The sequence below is a fragment of the Rattus norvegicus genome, chromosome 9 (assembly GCF_021556685.1).
Source record: "Rattus norvegicus strain SHRSP/BbbUtx chromosome 9, alternate assembly SHRSP_T2T, whole genome shotgun sequence".
NCBI lineage: Eukaryota > Metazoa > Chordata > Mammalia > Rodentia > Muridae > Rattus > Rattus norvegicus.
Window position 1 is genome coordinate 73,244,391 of NC_141542.1, and position 23,256 is coordinate 73,267,646.

General features: G+C 40.3%; 1 pseudogene; it reads left to right on the top strand.

Moving 5' to 3' along the window:
- The first annotated feature begins 5,032 nt into the window (after positions 1-5,032).
- Positions 5,033-6,100, top strand: LOC108352000 (glyceraldehyde-3-phosphate dehydrogenase pseudogene; annotated as a pseudogene).
- Positions 6,101-23,256: the final 17,156 nt, after the last annotated feature.

Sequence of the window (23,256 nt, forward strand, 5' to 3'; positions counted from 1 at the left end):
CTAAAATCCAATAGTGTAAATCCAGACTGTGTAGCTCCATGTTTAATATCTGGGATTCACTTATAGTTGAATCTTCTGGCTCCAAAAGGCTTGACCTTTTCCAGCTCTGCTACCCACATCACACATAATCTATTTCACAGGTCCAGGCCAGCTCCATTTCATATTGTTCATGTCCACATCACAGGATCCTGACATTTCCAGTGTTCTTTCGTCTCCACTGTATTGAATAAACCTACAAACTGAGTCTATATGGTTTCACCAGGTATTGGGATAGGCCAAACCTTGTACCCTTGAAGCTGACAGGTGGTAGGTAGACCTAGTAACTTGGACAACTGGGATGAGCTTTGAGACAGAGTACATAAGAATTAACCTGGTGCCTGGATCTGTAGAGGTTGTCTTAGAGTTTTTGTCCACAAAGTTTGGTCACTGTCATCCAATATGGTAGGATGATCCTTAGGCTAATAGAATAGGTTTGGACCCTGGGTCCCATGGAAACTTTTATCAGGACTGATCTGAAGCCTAACCAAATGGTGGGGTTGCCATCAAGCTTATTGTACCTGATCACATACCTGAAGCCACTGGTGCCAAGCTGGAGCTTGTGTTTTACTAGTACTACCTTAGAAGTTGAACACATAAGTACTAGCCAGAGGCCCATCCTTATAAGGACTAGCTTGTAACCAGAGTATACAGGATAGTCTTGGATCCAGCAGCTCTAGGAGTTGATCGAGTCTGAGTTCTACAAAAATAGACTTGGACCTTGTTACAGGTGTCAGAGTTCTAGTAGAGGGCTATGAAACCAGGCTGGCACTGGGCCAAACCTAGTCCCTATGTCTGTGGTACCCACCTAATGCTTAAGGCAAAATTTCCACTTGTAATGACCTGAGTCTGGAACCCTGGGGTGTATGGACTGCCTCAGTTCTACCTGTGATTAGACCCTTTATTCATAGGGGTTAACCTGACTTAGTGACCATGGGCATAGGACCTATTCTATAGGTAGCTTGCCCTGAGGCTTGGTTAATAAAGCCAATCTAGTCCTGGGATTATTCCAGACATGAAGGTATGTGGGTCAGTCTGGTCCAAGGGCAGACCTAGAATCCGATTCTACAGAGCTAACATGTTACTGAGGTGGGCACTAATAGTAATGTAGAATTGGATCTAGTCTAGAACCTGAGGCTACTGGAGTCCATTTGTCAGTCACATACCCCAGAAACTAAGTCCACAATTCAAGATGTTGCCAAAGCAGACTTAGAAGTTCATTTTATGGGTATCAGCCCGGATCCTGGTTATGTTAGCACTGATCAAGCAGTACCCCAAGCCCATAGGAGCCAGCCTAGAAACTGAGTCTAAGAGTTAATCTGACCAGGAGGCAGCCTGGTAGTCCTTAGGGGCCATCTGTAGCTTGAGGTCATCAGAAATGACATGAGTAGACAAGCTATCTAGAGTTCAAGCCCTTCACATAGGCCTGGAGTCTATGTCTGAAGATGTCTTACATGCTGAAGTAGGCTCAGACTTGAAGGCCTGATACAGAGGATAGCCTTCAAGTCTGGAGCTGTGGGTGCTTTCCTAGAATAGGTTCTACTCTGGCAAAATATCTATAAGACCGGTCTAATGTGTTGAATTTTATTCAGCCATGGAGACCATATCTCTGCGTAACTCATTGCCTGGGATTGCATGCCATGTGAAACTCTGCTTCTGACCACTCAGGGTGTCTTATTTCTGTGCTTTTCCTGGGTGCTGGAAGACAGTTTCCGTAGGTTAATGTTGTGTGTGGGGAAATGTTCAGATTTATGGATTCTTGGAACAAAGACTGCTGAAATTGGTTCCTATATATTTTAAGAAAGCAAAAACACATTGTAATTAGGAAAGTATATTTTTAAGGATGGTATGAGTTGCTTCAGCAAAATCCCAGGAGTTTTCTTTTTCAACTTTTTCTCCCCCCAACCCCCATCTCTCTCTCATTGCCTCCATTTTTTTCTTTATTAGGTGGGTGTGCCTGCTTGAGCATATGGAAGGCAGAGGAGCACTTTTGGAAATCTATGTGTTGTTTTCTTCAACTCTGTAGGTCCTACAGGTCAAACCCAGGTCACCAGACTTCCCTTCAAGCGCGTTTACCCTCTGAGCCATCTCAGTGGTGTTGGTTCCTACCTTTTACTTGCCTTTTTATTTATTGTGTGTGTTCTCAGCGGGACTGTCTGCCCTTTACAGCAGATTTCGGTTCATAGGCAACAGGTCTGCATACCCTTAAAATGGTTCTTTTAAACACACCCAAACCATTCTGTATTTAAAATTATATTATAACACAGAAAAGCTCCTTGTAACTAGAGTGACTCTAAGCTTTGCCAGTGGATTGAGTGTAAAAACAAGCAATGTGTCTTAGAGATTTAAAAAAAAATTTCCTACCCATTCAGTTTCCATGGAGAGCAGTATATTGTCTCAGGCTCTCTTCTGTACCCTCCATGTAGACTGCTCCCAGGGGCTGACCTCCCCTGTGAGCTGACATTTAGCAGTTGCCTTCCTTCATATTTACGAGCATGGTATTCAGTAACTACATCAACTCAAAGAATATACATAGAATGGGCACGAAGACAGTTCCCAGATTAAAGATTCCTAAACCATGTAGGAAATGGACAGGGGAAGTTTTTGGCATAAATCCTGTTTTAAATCTCTCTTATGTCCTGAACCAGGGGGAAAGCTGGGGAGTGAGCTCCTGAGAACTTATAAGCCCTTTTAGCCAATAAAAACTTTCCTGGTATTTTTTCCATTTGCTGAAGATCGCATCTCTCCTTCGTGTAACTGTAAGTCAGTAGCTAACACAAATGCTAGACTCTACATCTGTTTCCAAAAAACACACTGTCTTTGCCTACTTTTTAAACACAGGAGTGTGACAGTTTATGGCATGCAGAGCCATAGTCACCAGGCTCTGACCCACTGTCCATACCTCTGCTCTAAGCAGAATCTCACCCTCCTTTCTTAGAAACATGTAAATCTTCATAACATCATATCCCCATGGCATTAATGTCTCCCCCCACTTCTCAGAGTTAAGATGACTCTTCTAGAAACTTTAACTTCTCAGACTGATTACGCAGCCTTGTCAGTAAGTCTAGTATTCCACACACTTCTTCCTTAGACCGAAGAGCAAGTTGCATCAAACAATTAGGAACCAGTGCTTGCCAATATCCCATCATGGAGGAGAATATGGCTCATGGAGATGAGGCCCCACCCACCTCTGAGGAGCCAGTTAACAGATACTGGGAGAGACTGAGCGGCTTTCCTTAGAAGTGTCCTCAGTGGTAAGTCACCATGCTCCAGAGAACAAAAGCTCTACCAGAGCTCATGCAGGGAACCCTAATTAACCTCAATTGGTCACAAAAACAAGCAAAACTAAAGAGATGAAAATAATAGATTTGGTGGTTCGGTGGGAGTGATATTAAGGCCTAAGAGGAGGTAACAGGGAATAAATATGACCAAGATTTTTAATATACATGTATAAAATTGTCAAAGGATTAAAAAAATAAATAGTACCTGAGTTTTATGTCTTCCAACTTTGCAGCATGCTTTATCATTGAGTAGCTCAGACATTAAAGGGACACATAAAGCTCCAAATGAACTATCAATCTTTAAATAGATTAGCTCAAGCTTCCTATAATAAGCCATCTGGGTAGCGGGCATGGAGCAATGGAGACAGAGAGAGTCCAAGAGAGATCAAGGGACAGAATTTTTTCCTGAGCCAATAGGTAAAATGCTTGTAACCATGCCAGCCCCCGTCACGGAAAGGTGATGGTTGCCAAGCTTAGTGACTGGAGTTTGACAAGCCCAGGGCCCACATGGTAGAGGGAAAGAACGTCTTCTGATCTTCGCATGGCTATGCTCCTGTACACACAGAACAGACAAGCGAAGAGATGAATGCGATTAGGAATAGTAACGCCGCTCCCAAACGCTGCTCTTCTGTTTTCAAGTCCAGAGGTAAACAAGATTAAAATTTGAAGTGAGATGTGGATATTTGAAAACTAACTCTTGTTCCTGCCTTCGGCAATTTACTAAGCATCTTTAAGGCTCAAGTACTTTATCTGCCTTGTGGAAATGATGTTTGTAGGAGTTTATCTCCTTGTCTCCATTACTGGCTGCTGCGTGGATGAGCCTTTTCTGATTGCAACTGTTTCACCACAGGCGCATGCGTGTGTGTGTGTGTTTGTGTGTGTGTGTGTGTGTGTGTGTGTGTGTGTGTGTGTGCACATGTACGCATGTATGCTAGCGCTAGGTCTAAGCTGTTGCTATTACTCTGATAATAAAGTCTGAATGGAAAGCCAGTGGAAAACTTAGGTATAGGAGAACTGGAAGTCATCTGGGAAACTCAGTTGCTATGCTAGGGATGAAATTATTCATTTTCTTCATTACAAATTATACATTTCATCATTGGCGACCGAACCAGAGATCCCCAATCTGAGTGCCACAGGAAGGAAGATAAAGAGGATGCATTCTTTCTGTCTATATCTCCCAACACTACCTTCTCTTTCATGGCCATGTGATGCTTTTCTTTCAGTATTCTAAGTACAACTATTTACATGTATAATCCAAAATGCCTGCTGTCTATGTCTTCCCAAGTCTTTCTGCCTTGAGGGAAATTCAATACTTTCATAATTAAATGAAATGAATTAGGTCTCTATGCCACACACTAAGGAAGTCCAGAATTCTCACATTCTTGTGAGTGGCTGGATCTTTTCCTTCAGACTTAAATTCTTTCCCACTGCTCTGCAGCCATGTTCTTCCTTCTACGTAGCCTTTGGGTCCAACTTGTCTCTTCTCAAGGTTGAACACTGTCCATAGCAGGGAGACTGAACTGCCTTCCTTAGGCGTGTGCTCAGTGGTAAGTCACCGTACTCCAGAGAAGATAACTTCTAGCAATGCTCATTCAAGGAAACTCAATGGGTCGAGAAAGCAGCCAAGCAAAAGATACGAAAGTAAGAGAGGGTGTATTAAGAAATGTTTTGCTCTGCTCCTCCCTGTTCCTGAGACAGCCGCATCTTCTCGTGTAGTGCCAGCCTCGTCTCATAGACAAGATGGTGAAGGTCGGTGTGAACGGATTTGGCTGTATTTGGCGCCTGGTTACCAGGGTTGCCTTCTGCTCTGCATCTGGCAAAGTGGAGATTGTTGCCATCAATGACCCCTTCATTGACCTCAACTACATGGTCTACATGGTCCAGTATGACTCAACCCACGGCAAGTTCAACAGCACAGTCAAGGCTGAGAATGGGAAGCTTGTCATCAATGGGAAGCCCATCACCATCTTCCAGGAGCGAGATCCCGCTAACATCAAATGGGGTGACGTTGGTGCTGAGTATGTCATGGAGTCTACTGGTGTCTTCATCACCATGGAGAAGGCTGGGGCTCACTTGAAGGGTGGGGACAAAAGGGTCATCATCTCTGCCCCTTCAGCCGATGCCCCCATGTTTGTGATGGGTGTGAACCACGAGAAATATGACAACCCCCTCAAGATTGTCAGCAATGCATCCTGCACCACCAACTGCTTACCCCCCCTGGCCAAGGTGATCCATGACAACTTTGGCATCGTGGAAGGGCTCATGACCACAGTCCATGCCATCACTGCCACTCAGAAGACTGTGGATGGCCCCTCTGGAAAGCTGTGGCGTGATGGCTGTGGGCAGCCCAGAACATCATCCCTGCATCCACTGGTGCTGCCAAGGCTGTGGGCAAGGTCATCCCAGAGCTGAACGGGAAGCTCACTGGCATGGCCTTCCATGTTCCTACCCCCAATGTATCCGTTGTGGATCTGACATGCTGCCTGGAGAAATCTGCCAAGTATGATGACATCAAGAAGGTGGGGAAACAAGTGTCTGAGGGCCTACCAAAGGGCATCCTGGGCTACACTGAGGATCAGGTTGTCTCGTGAGACTTCAACAGCAACTCCCACTCTTCCACCTTTAATGCTGGGGCTGGCATTGCTCTCAATGACAACTTTGTAAAGCTCATTTCCTGGTATGACAATGAATATGGCTACAGCAACAGGATGGTGGACCTCATGGCCTACATGGCCTCCAAGGAGCAAGAAACCCTGGACTACCCAGCCCAGCAAGGATACTGAGAGAAGAGAGAGGCCCTCAGTTGCTGAGGAGTCCCCATCCCAGCTCAGCCCCCAACACTGAGCATCTCCCTCACGATTCCATCCCAGACCCCATAACAACAGGAGGGGCCTAGGGAGCCCTCCCTTCTCTCCTGAATACCATCAATAAAGTTCGCTGCACCCCCCCCCAAAAAAAAAAGAAAGAAAGAGAAGAAATGTTTTGGTGAGAGATGGGGTAAGGCATGACAGAGGATAATAGTAATAAAAATGACCAAATTCTATGACATGCATTATGAACTGGAATAGGAATTCATACCAGAAGAGATGGGTATTTGAGAACTACTCATCCTGCAGTTCCCACGGTTTCCTACAAAGATAATTTCTAGATGAGCAGCTTGGGAGACTCCAACATGCTACCCCACACCTTGCTTTCCCGTGTGTCTCCTTCTACTATACATTAGGAATTCACGAAACTCTGCCTCATCCACCCTTCAAGTAAAACATTTTAAAATCCCCTTTCATTCGACAGAGCATTGTCACGTTCTATATATCTGATAGAGACAATTGGAAAAGAGCTCAGTATTTAATTTTCTTAAGCTAAATTTCATTCTTTAGGTCAAATGGTCAAACTAGAGAAGAAATGAAAATAAATGTGTTGATGGCTCTTCAAAATTTCGAAGTTTTAAAGTGTAAACTGACACTATAAAACTCCTGATACCTCTACATCATGGTGATTATGGTCCCAAAACGTGTTGGCTGGTCTTTCCTGTTCATTTGACCCATAGAGTATGTTTGACATAAGTTTGACACTAGAGATTGAGAAACTCAAGTGTTTCCCAGCCTAAAATATTAGCACACAAACTTCCAATATCTCTCCTCCTGTTCATTGCAAAGCTACTATCCTAGGCTCATATTTCTAAGCTACAGAAGAATATGACCAGGTCTGCAAAAGTCCTATTCTTTGAGAGGATGTGAGGTCCTGTGCTATTCCATGAAGAGATGTTCAATTTACTGTAACACCACAGTTCGTGTATTATAAAACAGAGCTGGCTTATACAAGAACTATATGCCTTGATTCCTGGCACAATAAATAGGTCACCTCAGTAGACCTGGTGGTTCTAAAGGATCCTGATGAGCATTAGTGGATTTGTGCTCTGTCATAGTTTCTCACTCCCGTTCCTGGTTTTGACATTACTCTCTGTTGCTTATAAGGCATTTCCATTATGCTGAACTTTCTGGATGTCATGGTCCCTTTTCTTTTCCTTTTTATTCTTTAAACCTGATCCCTTAGGCTAGATGAAGGCTGGCATTACAGGCACTAAAGTGAAATTCAAACCACTTCCAGATGCCCTCCTAAAAGCTGCAAGCTAAAGAGAAAAGATAGTCAAGGCTCAACAGACTAAGCATGGTTGAATGTTTACCAAAAAGTCCATGTGTTGCTAATCAATAAATTCATTGCTTCATGCTTAGGGCTCTTTAAAGGTATAAAAAAATGCATGTTTGCATGCTTTACATTGTTATTAAGTTTTCATGTCATAATGAATGTGTAATTGTTCTTATATTTACCTGATTGTTATCTTTCTTCATCTTTTTAAGAAAAAGTAAATAAAACATCAAGGTACACTACCATTTTATGGATCAGCCAATAGGTCAATGCTTAGAACAGCATAACTGTGTGGAAAGAGATCAACGAAGAGAGATCTGTGGCTGAGTCACCTGACTTCTGTGGCTGAGCCACCTGACTTAGTAGGCAGGCTGCCTAATTCAAATTCCATCTCTGTTGCCACTGACTTTCAGAAGCCTCAATTTTCTCACATTTTAAATTTGGAATGATATGATCTACTCCATGTGCTAATCGATGGAAATGGAGTAAGGGAATACTCTGGCTATAATAAATCATTTCTAAAAGCTTACTACTGTTAATTTTTTAACTTGGCTAGAATGACTGCTAAGGCTCAAACCTTCTATTTAGACCGAAAGCATTTGCACTAAACAGTGTACAATGGTTTAATCCAGAAAACAAAAAAGTCACTTTTTTCTGCCCTTAGTCACTTATTACCCAAAATTATAGTTATGACCTAAAGGCCATGCATTAAAAGTGCCAGGAAAACAGTATAAACCAAGAGAGACAGGTTCGCATGAAGCCTTAATTCTAAAGAGAGGAAAATAAACTTAACAGATAACAAAATGGTGTCTGATAGTAATAGCACTGTACAGAAAATAAAATGAGTGCTCAAATGGGAGAACATAGAAGGAAGATTGTGGGAGAGGTTATACCCTACAAGTGAAACTAAGACCAAGACCTGACTGAGCATACTCCAGAAAAAGGAAAAGCAGGTGTTCATGCCAAAAAAAAAAAAAAAAAAAAACAGGGAGAGAGTGCTTGGGGTTCTTGAAATTCTAGTCTCACAGGTAAAGAGGCACAGCCAACTTCAGCAACATGGAGCTGTGAGTCTTTCTTACTTTGGTCAAGTTTAGATTTCACACTGAATGAGATGGAAAGCTTTGGGACAGGTGGGAAGAATACTAGTACAATTTCATTTACAATTCTATATCATCACTTGGGTGGTCAGTCTGAGAATGACTTGACAGCTTGCATTGAATAAAAGACATGCAGTTTTCTAAAGTGGAACTAAAAGGAGAGAACTCATTTTTCTTACTTCTGCAATATTTGCACAGGAGAAGAGAATCCTAATCAATCAATGAAATTTCTTGGCCCCTTCCTGCCTTACCTGAGCTTGCACTCTACTTGCATATACATTAACACATACCTATTTGTCTAAGATCTTTCAACATTTTACTAAGATTATAAGTCTTCATATTAAGGTTCAATGAATTCCAAGAAGACTGTATTGCATATATACACATATATAATAAGGACAATATAAACAACAAAGGGAAGATTTATCAAAATTCAAAACAGTATTTCTGACTAAGTATAAGAAAAGGGGACTATCAAATGTCTTAGGACACTCTTATATCCATGACATAAAGGGTGACTTAAATATTTATTGTCCTTTAAGTTTCATGAATAAGAAGATTTTTGTATAGATAAATACCACAGTAAGAAGAGAATCCGTAAGTTCATTCTTCTGTTACATAAGAAGAACAGGTGACTTCTAATAACATCCTTCTTCCAGGAGAACATGGCCTCTACAGGGGCCAAAGAAGCCTGCTTTGGCTTTCTTGGGCACTCAATTCCTCCCTGCATCCATTCTTCGGCACACAATGAACCAGCCACCTCTCTTCTTATCTACCAACAATAAAGAATATGGCCCAAGCATAGAGTTGTTTTGAGACAGGTGTGACAAAGACAACACCTGTAATTTGAGGAGTGCCTGCTGCCTCCTCTCTCTGAGAATGAACTGGGGAGAAGCCCAGAACCATGTCTGCTTAGCTTTACTGTACTAAACCCACAGTATAATGGATAGCGACACGGAATAGGTTTGATTATGCTGACAGTGGCAGCTGCTGGAATATGCCCCAAGCATGAGCTAACACGCTTAGAACAGGTTGTGTGCAGTAGTCTCACCAACCCTTAAGCAATAAACAGTTATCACTTCAAATGAATCATTTCTCCTATTTCACATTTTGACAAAGTAGAATCATCTACACTCTAACTTATTTTAAGAATATAAAGAGATTTCTCTGCAATAGATAGACTAGGGAATGATGTAAGGATAGTGCAAAACTTTCTATTTCTTTATACACTGTCTTCTTCATGAAATAAATGAGACCGATGCAAAAGGGTGAGCCCCAATGACCTGTGCCCCACACAAATGCCCCATGTATCCACATGCTCCTCAAATACCTGCCTGCTACCTCATTTCTCCAGCCTGCCTTATGAGCCACGCTGGTCCATATCTGGTATTAGAATTTTACGTCTAATTTCTGATCACCTGCAGTCCATCACTCTATGATAACTCTTAAGCCATGTACTTCCAAGATCTACTTCTCTGAGCTAACCTTCGGTTTGCAAATTTATTGCATTATTTACATATTTCCTCACCATGAAATGTGTGTGAAGCAGTGTGTTTCAATTGTGTGCATGTGTGTGTGCATGTGCGTGTGCATGTGTGTGTGTGTGTGTGTGTGTGTGTGTCAGCTCTAGGTCTAGGTTCCTAATGCACATGTCCTGTCTCATCTACATCACCTAATTGCCAAGGAAACAGCCTATATCCAAAATGCAAACCCATAGTTTTTCTGGGTTGAGTTCCTAAACTAAGCTAATATCTAAGATCATGGGGCGATTTATAAAAATTGATTTATAGTTTTTCTGATTCTTAACATATGTTTAATTGTGATGCTCAGAGTGGGAAAATTTTTGCACACAAAAATTCGTGGATTATTTCATTTGCAATTTTGGTTATTTCCATCTTGCCTAGATGTTTTCCTTTTATATTCACTATTTTATTAATTATCTACTTTTTTTATTAACTTGAGTATTTCTTATTTACATTTCAAGTGTTATTCCCTTTCCCGGTTTCCGGGCCAACATCCCCCTAACCCTTTCCCCTCCCCTTCTTTAGGGGTGTTCCCCTCCCCATCCTCCCCCCATTGCTGCCCTCCCCCCAACAATCACGTTCACTGGGGGTTCAGTCTTAGCAGGACCCAGGGCTTCCCCTTACACTGGTAATCTTACTAGGATAAGATCTACCTATGCTACCTATGAGGTCAGAGTCCAGGGTCAGTCCATGTATAGTCTTTAGGTAGTGGCTTACTCCCTGGAAGCTCTGGTTGCTTGGCATTGTTGTTCATATGGGGTCTCGAGCCCCTTCAAGCTCTTCCAGTTCTTTCTCTGATTCCTTCAACGGGGGTCCTATTCTCAGTTCAGTAGTTTGCTGCTGGCATTCGCCTCTATATTTGCTGTATTCTGGCTGTGTCTCTCAGGAGAGATCTACATCTGGCTCCTGTCTGCCTGTCCTTCTTTGCTTCATCCATCTTGTCTAATTGGGTGGCTGTATATGTATGGGCCACATGTGGGGCAGGCTCTGAATGGGTGTTCCTTCTGTCTCTGTTTTAATCTTTGCCTCTCTATTCCCTGCCAAAGGTATTCTTGTTCTCCTTTTAAAGAAGGAGTGAAGCATTCACATTTTGATCATCTGTCTTGAGTTTCATGTGTTCTAGGCATCTAGGGTACTTCAAGCATTTGGGCTAATAGCCACTTATCAATGAGTGCATACCATGTGTGTTTTTCTGTGATTGGGTTACCTCACTCAGGATGATATTTTCCAGTTCCAACCAGTTGCCTACGAATTTCATAAAGTCATTGTTTTTGATAGCTGAGTAATATTCCATTGTGTAGATGTACCACATTTTCTGTATCCATTCCTCTGTTGAAGGGCATCTGGGTTCTTTCCAGCTTCTGGCTATGATAAATAAGGCTGCTTTGAACATAGTGGAGCATGTGACTTTTTTATATGTTGGGGCATTTTTTGGGTATATGCCCAAGAAAAGTATAGCTGGATCCTCAGGCAGTTCAATGTCCAATTTTCTGAGGAACCTCCAGACTGATTTCCAGAATGGTTGTACCAGTGTGCAATCCCACCAACAATGGAGGAGTGTTCCTCTTTCTCCACACCCTCGCCAGCATTTGCTGTCACCTGAGTTTTTGATCTTAGCCATTCTCACTGGTGTGAGGTGAAATCTCAGGGTTGTTTTGATTTGCATTTCCCTTATGACTAAAGATGTTGAACATTTCTTTAGGTGTTTCTCAGCCATTCGGCATTCCTCAGCTGTGAATTGTTTGTTTAGCTCTGAACCCCATTTTTAATAGGGTTCTTTGTCTCCCTGCGGTCTAACTTCTTGAGTTCTTTGTATATTTTGGATATAAGGCCTCTATCTGTTGTAGAATTGGTAAAGATCTTTTCCCAATCTGTTGGTTGCTGTTTTGTCCTAACCACAGTGTCCTTTGCCTTATAGAAGCTTTGCAGTTTTATGAGATCCCATTTGTCGATACAGAACTCCAAATAGATTGGACCAGAAAAGAAATTCCTCCAGTCACATAATAGTCAAAACACCAAATGCACAAAATAAAGAAAGAATATTAAAAGCAGTAAGGGAAAAAGGTCGAGTAACATATAAAGGCAGACCTATCAGAATCACACCAGACTTTTCGCCAGAAACTATGAAAGCCAGAAAATCCTGGACAGATGTCATACAGACCCTAAGAGAACACAAATGCCAGCCCAGGTTACTGTATCCTGCAAAACTCTCAATTAACATTGATGGAGAAACCAAGATATTCCATGACAAAACCAAATTTACACAATATCTTTCTACAAATCCAGCACTACAAAGGATAATAAAGGGTAAAGCCCAACATAAGGAGGCAAGCTATACCCTAGAAGAAGCAAGAAACTAATCATCCTGGCAACAAAACAAAGAGAAGAAAAGCACATAAACATAACCTCACATCCAAATATGAATATAACAGGAAGCAATAATCACTATTCCTTAATATCTCTCAATGTCAATGGCCTCAACTCCCCAATAAAAAGACATAGATTAACAAACTGGATATGCAACGAGGACCCTGCATTCTGCCCCCTACAGGAAACATACCTCAGAGACAAAGACAGACACTACCTCAGAGTGAAAGGCTGGAAAACAACTTTCCAAGCAAATGGTCAGAAGAAGCAAGCTGGAGTAGCCATTCTAATATCAAATAAAATCAATTTTCAACTAAAAGTCATCAAAAAAGATAAGGAAGGACACTTCATACTCATCAAAGGAAAAATCCACCAAGATGAACTCTCAATCCTAAATATCTATGCCCCAAATACAAGGGCACCTACATACGTAAAAGAAACCTTAATAAAGCTCAAAACACACATTGCACCTCACACAATAATAATGGGAGATTTCAACACCCCACTCTCATCAATGGACAGATCATGGAAACAGAAATTAAACAGAGATGTTGACAGACTAAGAGAAGTCATGAACCAAATTATCTACTTTTGCATATCCTGATTGTACCATAGGAGGAGGAGGAGGAGGAGGAAGAGGAGGACAGGTTTTCCTTTATAAAATAAATAGGCCATGCTGTAGAGATGCATGTCATGATTTCTGACTAGAGTTATAAACATAACATGAATTCTTCTTAAAAGAAAAGCATTAATGGTACCTGTAAATTAGGTGCTTTCAGTATAAAAGAAAAGGGGAGGAGAAGAAAAAGAACAGGAAAGTCTCAGTTTTTGCTACTAAAATATAAAGGTGTCACTGAAAAAAAGTTGATATTCACTTAGAATTCTCTGCATGTTTGTAAGCCATACTTAAAATTGGGTCATAGTTTTGTATAAAAATAAAAAAGAAGAAGAAGGAAGAGGAGAGGAAGAAAGAGAAGAAGGAGAAGGAGGAGAAGGAAGAAAAAGAGGAGGAAGAGAAGGTGGAAAATGAGGAGGAGGAAGAGGAGGAAGAGGAGGAGGAAGAGGAGAAGATCTTGACATCAAGAGTCTTGAAGAGTATTGCATTCTGAAGCCCTTGAGAGTCAAGCCAGGATCCTTGCAAGGCTGTCTTCCTGGCTCAATGTTGATGTGCACTAGAGACTCCTGCCCACAAGGGCCTGGACTTTCACCAATAAACTGATCAAAAGCTGTTTCTGTCAATTTCCTCAAATATAATTCTGATCCTGGAAGAAAGGAGACCATTATGAAATAAGCGTTTGGTAGTGTCGCCTGAACTGACCCAGGGGTTCAGTGTGTTCCCAGAAGGTACGTGAGGGTGAAGTGTGAGTGTTCCCTCTTTTCCTTCCCAGCTCTATGAGGGACATAAAGTTTAACTGCCTGCACTAACCAACCATGCTTAACTACCACAAACCTCAAACAATCTTAGGTGAGCTTATTGTTATAAAAGCAGATGCAAAGCAAGATTGTGATTTTTTTTAATTTGCAAGAATTGAACCATGTATTAAGCAAATGTTAAGTTGAGGAATTGAGATAATCAGATTTGGGGAAACACACTCTTCTCTGTTGTCCAGTTTGGAGGTTTGGGTGGGTTTTTTTGTTTGTTTTTTGTTTTGTTTTGCATTTAAACAACAAGGTCATTTCATAGTCTCACAAAGGAGTAAGTTTCACACGTAAAATTTATTTATGGAACTGCTGTGGACCCTGCTCTGGCCAGACAAAGATGAACATAACATAGGCCCCAGTTCAGTGTGGTCAGACTCCTTACAGAGGCAGAGGTAGGAGCAAGGGCCCCCTGCCACCTTCCCTTCAGGGCAGACAAAAGCCAAGAATATTAGAGACCAATGCAAAGTTGGCTGTGGTTAATGGTAATGACTTTGAAGAAATCAAAGTGTGCTTTCCATTGCTATGACAAATAACAAGACCAGAAGAAACCTGGGGAGGAAGGGTTTGTTACATCCTATACTTTACAGTCCATCATACAGGGAAGCCAAGGCAAAGCTCAGCTTGGCAGAAGCATGAGCAGAAAGCACACAACAATGCTGTCTCTGGCTTGCTCCCAGGCTCAGTTAGGCTACCTTTCCTATACAGCTCATGACCACCTGCTTAGGGATGGCACCACCTATGGTGCTTGGCCCCCTCTACATCATCAGGAAAATACCTTTATGCCCTCAGGCCAATGTGGTATAGCAATTTGTCAACAGAGGTTCCCTCTTCCCATGTATGTCAAACTGACAAGATCAAGCACCACAGCTGGTCTGAATATTTTTGACTCTTTTGTGGGATCTGCAATGTACTTTTAGCCACTCCAAGTCTTTCTTTATGGTGACTCCAGGATAGTAATGCCAGCCACACGGGGTTGCTGAAACCGTCTGTGTGATGGTCTTAGCATAGTGTCTGGCATTACTACATATGAATGGTGTGGACTTTTGCACAATGAGCCCTGGTAACAGACAGGATAATGAATACTTGATGGACGCAGGTGGGCAGCTTGTCTTCCCCTCAAAGCACTGTGCTTGAATGGCAGCACAAGGTGGATCTATCCTCAAACCATCGAGAAGTTCCAAGGCTTCCCAGCATGGGGTTGATGTGGAAGTTTCAAAGATCATAAAACTCTCTCAGGAGAAACAAGGAGCTAGACAAGTTCTGCCCAAGGAAGTTCTCATAAGAGGCCATTGTAAACCATCCCCATTCCTCTGAACTTAACTTGAAAAATGTTCCCACTAAAGCCCAATGGGAGTTTTATGTGAAAAAGGGATAGAATTAGGTCTTGTGTATTTTTAAAGGGTCATACAAAAAGGCAATGTCTAAATTTTTTACAGATGGTCGCAGAAGGGCTGATGCACTTGGCCAAAACTGACCTTTTATGCTTCCCAAAAGCAAATGTTTACTGAGTGAAACTCTACTATGCTACCAATGGAAAAGAAAATCCCTAGGTGCTTACGTTGGATAACCCAGAGCACAGCCACTGCCAAATACATTTCTAAAGATCACTAAGAATGTTTTCCATGCTACCTGTTTCCAGCCTTCTCCAAGACTTTGCTCTGTAGCTGCTTTTTCTGAAAGACAAATATGTTTCTGCGGACTGCTCTTGCAGAAGCCTGTGTATCTCAGGACCCTCACTGCTACTGATGGACCCCATCCCTGCTACCACTGTGGTGCCATAAAGAAGATGAGCACAGTGCTAAGCCAAGCCTTCTGGATTCTGAACAGATGTGACCTTCTTCCAGAATGGCACACCTCTCCACTCTGAGAGGAAGGAGGTTGGCAGGGATTTCTATGTTTCTTCGACATGAAATAGCTCTTTTTAAAAACCCAGAAATTTGAAGAGCTCTGTTAAAGAAAAGAAGTTCAAAACACAGAAACCCATCAGAGCTGAGTGGTCAAAGGTATGAGTGAGTGATCACAGCATATAAAGAATTCATTAGCTTGAAGATTTCGCTAGAGGAAAATGGAAGGGCGGGACTTGACAGTGTACAAGATGCCTGGCATCTGCAACTTCTTGTCTCCCTCTTATGCAGTGCTTTCCAGGTCCCTTTTGAGATGCAGACTTTTAAAGCATGATTTTCTCTGCAGCTTATGGCTGGAAAGCTAGGACTACCCACTCTTCTAGTCCAAGAAAAAGCAAAGTAGTAACTATACACAATGGGATTCTTACGGCGAGCATGTGAATTAAAAGATTGTAGAGGTTTCTTTTTTTTTTCAGGAAGCAAGAAGTTCATAATGAGGCAAAAGTAACTAATAGTTTTAAAATTTATAAAAGGAGTTGTATCTATAAAAATATGTTGGGGTGGCTGCCTGGAGTTCAGGGTCTGATCATCCCTGGGCTGAGGGCTGGGTGGTTGTATACAGACATTTGTCAAAGCTCAGCAAATTATATTATTGGAATTTGTTATGTGTTTAGTTCACGGCAAATAAACTTTTAAATATAAATCTTATTTATTAAATTATAAAAATATAATTGGTCAATGACTTTTATAAACACCCATACAGGGTGACATTTTATCCTTTGTATAATGTGTAATGGTCAGGTCAAGGTAAGTAACATCTCTTATCTTAGCAAGTCATTTTATTTGTGGTGAAAACATTTAAAATAACCTCTGCTAACTCTTTGAAATGATTCATTACCAAACATATCAATCCTTCTGTGCTCCGTGACATCAGAACCTATTCCCATCTAACACCCTGTACACACTGTCCTCTTTCTCTTCCCTTAGTCCTTCCCAAATACTTCTCCCACTGTGTGGATTTCTTCCTCTGCTGTCCTTAAGCACTTAGCTTAGATTTTCTTTAGTGTTGCCTGTGTTTCAAGGGCCATAAAAAGACTATTTGCCCTGACCAATCCTAAAACTATAGTGGTTTTAGTTTTAAAATAGTTTGAAGCCATACATATAAGCCTTTAGCCCATTTTGATGTGAGTGCAGATGGAGTGGACTTCCTTCTGCTATATGTGGACATGCAGTTCTTCTAGAACATTTCTCATTGAAGAGATACCCTCTCTACAGTGTGCACTCTTAGAACTTTTATTACAGATCAGTGATGCTTATTTCTGGGTTCTCTATTCATCGAGTGTCTGTTTTTGGAATGGAGACTGTGTTGTCTTGGTTATTAATATTTTTAGTATATCATGATGTCAATCATTAAAATACAATTGCTTAAGATTGCTTCAGCTATTTCAGGATATTTGGGCTTCCATACAAATTTCTGAAGATGTTGTCCCAATTTCTATAAAAATTGTCCTTAGTTTCTTGGATAAAACTTCATAAAATCTGTAGATAACTTTCTATAGTGCAGACATTTTAACAGTATTAATTATTCCACCTCGTGAACATGGGATGTCTATTCATTTTATTTTAACCTCCAGTTTTTCTCACTGTTTTGTGATTTTTATTAATTTAAAGAAATAATTCTGTTTCTTGAGTAATTACTACTGGACTTTGTATCTGTTAAGGATGAAATTGTTTCTTTAATTTATTTCCTAACTATTTCATTACTGAATTTCAAAAAGATACTAAATTTTGTATTTTGGTCTTTGACTCTACTGAATTCACTATACTAATGGTTCTGGAAGCTTTTGCTGGACTCTTAGGTTTTTTGGTTTATAACACTTTGTCTGGAAATATGGATAATCTGACTTTCCCCATTCATATTTATACATTCTTTCTCTTTCTCTCTTGTTAATATGACTAAGACATCCTAAGTGAAAATAGTTTAGGATCTTATAGAAAAATTTTCTCTGTTCAATGTGACATAGCCTGTGAGTCTTTTACATATAGCATTTATTGTATTGAAATACATTTTTCTGTATCTAATTTTTATGGCTTTCATAAGGAAAAGATGTTGAATTTATCTAATTTATGTTCTGCATAGATTGAGGTGACCATTTTGTTCTTCATTATATATTAATGTTCTATGTTAGAATAGTTGATTTGAATATTTTTGAAGTATCCTTGCATTTCTAATGGATCAAGCTTACTTGTAGTACATTATTGTTCTTAGGAGGTGTTGACTTCTGGGTCCTCATATTTTCTTGAGAAATTTTAATCTATGTTTATCAGAGATAATATATAACTTAAGGTATTAGGAAAATTTTCTTTTTTTAAATTTTCTTTGCTAATATTCTCGTCTGGTTTGGATATGAGGATAATGCTGGACTCATAGTAAATGATTGGAGAGAGATCGAGTGGAACTGGCATAGTTCTTAAAATTTAGTAAAATTCCACAGTTAATCCTGGGCTTTTCTTTGCTTGAACACTTTTGTATTATTAACCCAATACCTTTCCTTACCAGCCTGCTCAGTTATCTATGTCCTTCTGCTCAATTTTCTTAGGGCATGCGTGCCCAGGAATGAATGACATCTTCCAGGTTTTCTGATTTTTGCTGTACTGAGATAGCCCCTAATGACTTTTTCTTCTGGGGTGTCATTCTTCCTGACTTCACTTTCATCTCGGATTTCTTTTCTTTGAGTCCCCCCTTTCTTTCTCTCTCTTTCACTCTCTCACTCTTACTCTCTTTTTCTCTCGCTCTTTTCTCTCTCTTGCTCACTCTTGCTCTCATTTAGTTTAACTGAAAGTTGATCAATGGTTATTTTTGTTACAAAAGAAGCAACTGTTTGATCTATCATATTTATTTTCAGTCTTCATCTGTGCTCTTGTCTTTGTTGTTTCTTTCCTTTTATTAATTTTGGATACAGTTTATTTTTTTTCTAAAACCTTATAATTGTGTTTTTCATTTATTTATTCATTGATCCAATCCAAGATAATGCTGAGTTATTTCCATGTTTATTTGTCCAGCTCTAATGTTAATTATATTGTTGGTATCTACTCTTACTCCATATTGCTCAGAAAAAAAAATAAATGCCATAATTTCCATTGTCTTAATTTGCTGAGACTTATTTTGTGAATGAATATGTAGTCTCTCCCAGTGATTATATCATGTGCTTACATGTGCTTGCATGTTGGATGAAATGAGTCTCTGTATTTTATATAGCTCCAATGTTTCTGTTAATTTTCTTTTGTTCGATGCTTCTTTTTTAATTTTGTGGTTAGTCTGCTGATAGAAGTGGAGTGTTGAATTCCCTACCAGTTATTTTTTTAGAATCTGTCTGTTCATTTAGACTGATAATTTTTGAAGTTGGTGTGTAGCTTTGTAATATGGCACTTGACTTTCATCCAAGAGGCTAGAATCTCCAGCACTACAACAAAGAAAGAAAGTGACACTAGCAACCATAGGCTTATAGTGTTTGATTTATGTTCTTATGTTCCCTTGTGTTGAATGAATATGTATTTCCTATTATTTCATATCTTTTAAAATCAATCCTCTCTTTTGAATTATATAATGACCTTCCTATCTCCAGTTTTTAAGTATGTTTTGTCAAATATAAGCCTAGCTACTCCTCTTTATTTAGGATCCCTATTTTCATCATCTCTCTCTTCCCATCCATTCCCTTCAGTCTGTGTGCCTTTAACCCTGAGGTGGGTTTCCCAGGAGCAGGTATCATTGGCTCTAGATCTGAACTGTTCTTGTTTTGGAGTTGCTTTTCTTTCTTTCTTTTTTTCTAATTTTCTTTTCTTTTTAACATTTTTGTTTTTATTTTATTTTTATTAGATATATTTCTTTAATTACATTCCAAATGTTATTCCCCTTCCTGTTCATAAGCTTCCCCATCCCCTCTCCTCCCCCTCCCCCATACGGTTATTTCCCCCATCCATTGCACTTACTGCCCCCCCATATTCTCTTGCACTGGGGATCCAACCTTGGCAGGACCAAGGGCTTCCCCTTCCACTGGTACCCCAACAAGGCTATTCTGTGCTACATATTCAGTTAGAGCCCTGGGTCAGTCCATGTATAGTCTTTTGGTAGTGGTTTAGTCCCTGGAAGCTCTGGTTGGTTAGCATGGTTGTTCTTATGGGGTTGCAAGCTCCTTCAACTCTTTCAATTCTTCCTCTAATTCCCCCCAAAGGGGTTCTGTTCTCAGTTCAGTGGTTTGCTGCCAGCATTGACCTCTGTATTGGACATGCTCTGGATGTGTCTCTCAGAAGAGATGTATATCTTGTCCCTTCCAGCATGCATTTTTTTACCTTCATCAATCTTATCTAGTTTTGGTGGCTGTATATATATGGGCCACATGTGGGGCAGGCTCTGAATGGCTGTTCCTTCAGTTCATTCTGCTGGTTTGTCTTTTTTTAAGTGAGCAAGTCAATCTGTTTTGCTGGGTGTTTGCACATTCTTTGTTCTTTCTTTCTCCTGGGGTTCCTCTCTTTTGATTTGATGGATTTCTTATCCACAGGGTCTGACTTTTCATCCTTTGCTCTTTTATGTATGCTCTCTTCTTGAGTGCCGTACTTTCCTGTCATTCCTTCCTCTCCTTCAAGAATAAGGTCACCCTTGAGCAGATGTCCCAGAGCAGGTTTAATGGTGATTACGTGTTCTGTGTTTGCTTGTTTTACAAGTATTTCTTTCACGTCTCAAGGATAGTTTTGTGGTATCCTTTGGTGTTTTCTTTCTTCCAAGACTTTGAAGTGACATGCTACTCTCTCCTCACATAATATATCTGGTGAATTGGTATCAGTCTAACACGGCTTCTTCTGTAAGCTTTGGAACATGTTTCATTTGCTTTTTTCAAACTTCAGTATTCTCATATTTGCAACGGTTTGACTGTAATATGCCATGGCAAGAATCTTTTTGGTCCAGTCTGTTAGGGATCCTTTGAGCTTCCTGGGCCTGCATATCCACATCTTTCCCAAGACTCAAAACCTTTTTGGCAATTATTTCACTGAATTGTTTATGTCTTTTATTTCCAACGAACCTTTTATCTATGCTTCTGGGAAACGCACACTGTGCATGTTTGCGCAGTTAATGATGTCACAAAGGTCATAGAGGGAAGGTTTGACCCTAAGCAGGGCAGTTTTGCAAGCAGCTCTGATCATGGTGCATATAGATAAAGTATGGGACACATATTGGTTTCTGTGAATCGTGGAATGTCAGAGATGGCTGGGAGGCATCATGTGGTTACGGTACAGCATGCATAGTAGCAAGATACATGTCTGTCAGGTGTCTGGGCTGCACGGAGGATAGGCTAGACTGTAGACTGAGACAGAGCACTTATCAGTGCCTACAGACAGCACTTGGGACTTGGTGAAGCCCATGAAGCCAGCTAGCTCAGGGATCTCTTCAGCTTCTTCATACTGCAAGCACAGGAGGATGGGGCAGAATATCTGTTCCACAGAGCTCAAGTAGATGACGCTCTTCATTATGGGTGATTCACTATTTCTTGGAACCACAGAAGGTGTGAAGGGATACCCATGGATGCAGCTGCTTTCCAGAGACACAGAAAAGAGAACAAAGCTACCTGTCTGTTACTCTGGGCCTCTGGGAGCAAAACTGCTCCACATGTGCTGACTGGCTGTGCTCCCACATGGGATAGACAAGCAGTACTGGGTGATTGCTTCCCAGGAGCCCCACCAGCCCAAGCCCCTCAGGTCTGATTCCTGCTGCCTGGCACTGAGGGTCTAGACAATGTGCAAATAAATCCAAAGAAGTATGGCTCTAGTTTTGTACCTTCTTGTGTCATTTAACTGGTTCTAACAACTCAGGGAACATATTTAATTCTACAACTATGTCTCATTTTCTGACTGGTCTATTTTCCAGAAGGCAAGAGCTTGTCATTTTTTTATTTATTTAAATTGTTTGTAATACAGCACACAAATTGCCACTAAACATGGTAATGCAATGTGAACCTCTAGAAGGAACAGGTGGAATCACTTCCCATTTTTTCTTGTGACTTTGAGAATAAATCTCCCCCAAATGACACCTTTCTCCTTCAAACACTTCAGTTGTATATTTTATAACTTTTACATATGTCATTTTTACATGACAGTCACAGCTCCCACCTGGAGTTTTGCAACACTGTCCGCATGTTCCTTTTTTTTTAGAATATGCATGTTTTATTCTGAATAATTTTGCATAATAAAAATGAAAGTACAAAATAATTAAGACACAAAATATTTTAACAAGCTGGAATAAATTATGAGAGGACGGGGTAGAGACTTTTCTTATAAAAGTTTAAAATACCCTTCCACTTTCACTAATGAGGAGACACAAAGCTCAAAATCTGAATCCTAATATTGAGATTCTAACAGAATCTATTTTTTAGGTAAGTAATTAATAATTGATGTTAAGAATATCCAAATTCAATAAAAGATATTGAAAAAATCCTTGAGGTTAGAAGATGGTTTAGTGGTGGTCAAGAGCACTGACTGCTTTTGCACATGACCTGTGCTCAATTCTCAGCACCCACATAGCGACTTTACAGCCATCTGTAACCCCAGTTCAAGAAAATCCAATACCCTGCTCTGGCCTCTGTGGGCACCAGGCATACACATGATACACACAGGCAGACAAAACACACATGTACACACAATAAATATGTTTTAATTAATTTAAAGACCTTCAAGAATTCTGAGGTTCTTACTAAAAATTTTTATTTTTAATTTTTATTGGTTATTTTGTTTATTTACCAAAAAACTAACTTAAAAAAAACAGCTTCTTGGGCTCATTCCTTCATTAATAAATTGGTTAATTCTATCACCAAGCATTGTCTGGTCATCAGTCATGGATCAAAATAGAGCCTTGATACATGGTAAATTAACACATAAAAGCCTCAGCTTTTTAAAGTGAGGTAGTCTGATGATTACATATGCTCAGGCAAAAATATGAAGTAGGAAAAAGTAATATGAGCTTAGTCCTGGAAGAATAAAAATTTTATTTCAGGAAGGTAGCTTAGAAGAACCTCATTGGAAAGGAAGATGTGAGTAAGAAATAAAGTTAACAGAAAGATTCGTCACTATTTACCAAGGTTTAAAGTTACTTGATAGCTGTCTGTAGCACTGACAGCATTTGGAAAGTTTCCTAAAGTAAATCAAGCTTTCCTAAATAGAGACACTGAGTACCACTGTGTCTTCTTTTTTTCTGGGGGGTGAGGAGGAAGGTCAGGGGGAAAGTTGATACATAACAATTGAGAAAACAAACAAAAGATGTTAACAACCTGTATATTCTCTTCATAGTCATTTTATGTAAAGATAGTCTTAGTTTGCCTCCTATTGCTGTGGTGAAGACCATGAGCAAAAACAACCCGGGGAGGAAAGGGTTTATTTGCCTTGTCACAGGTCTTTCATCAGGGCAGCCAAAGCAGGAACTCAAAGAAGGAATCTCAAGGCAGGAACTAAAGCAGAGACCACAAGGAACTTTGCTTAGTGGCTTGCTCAGCCT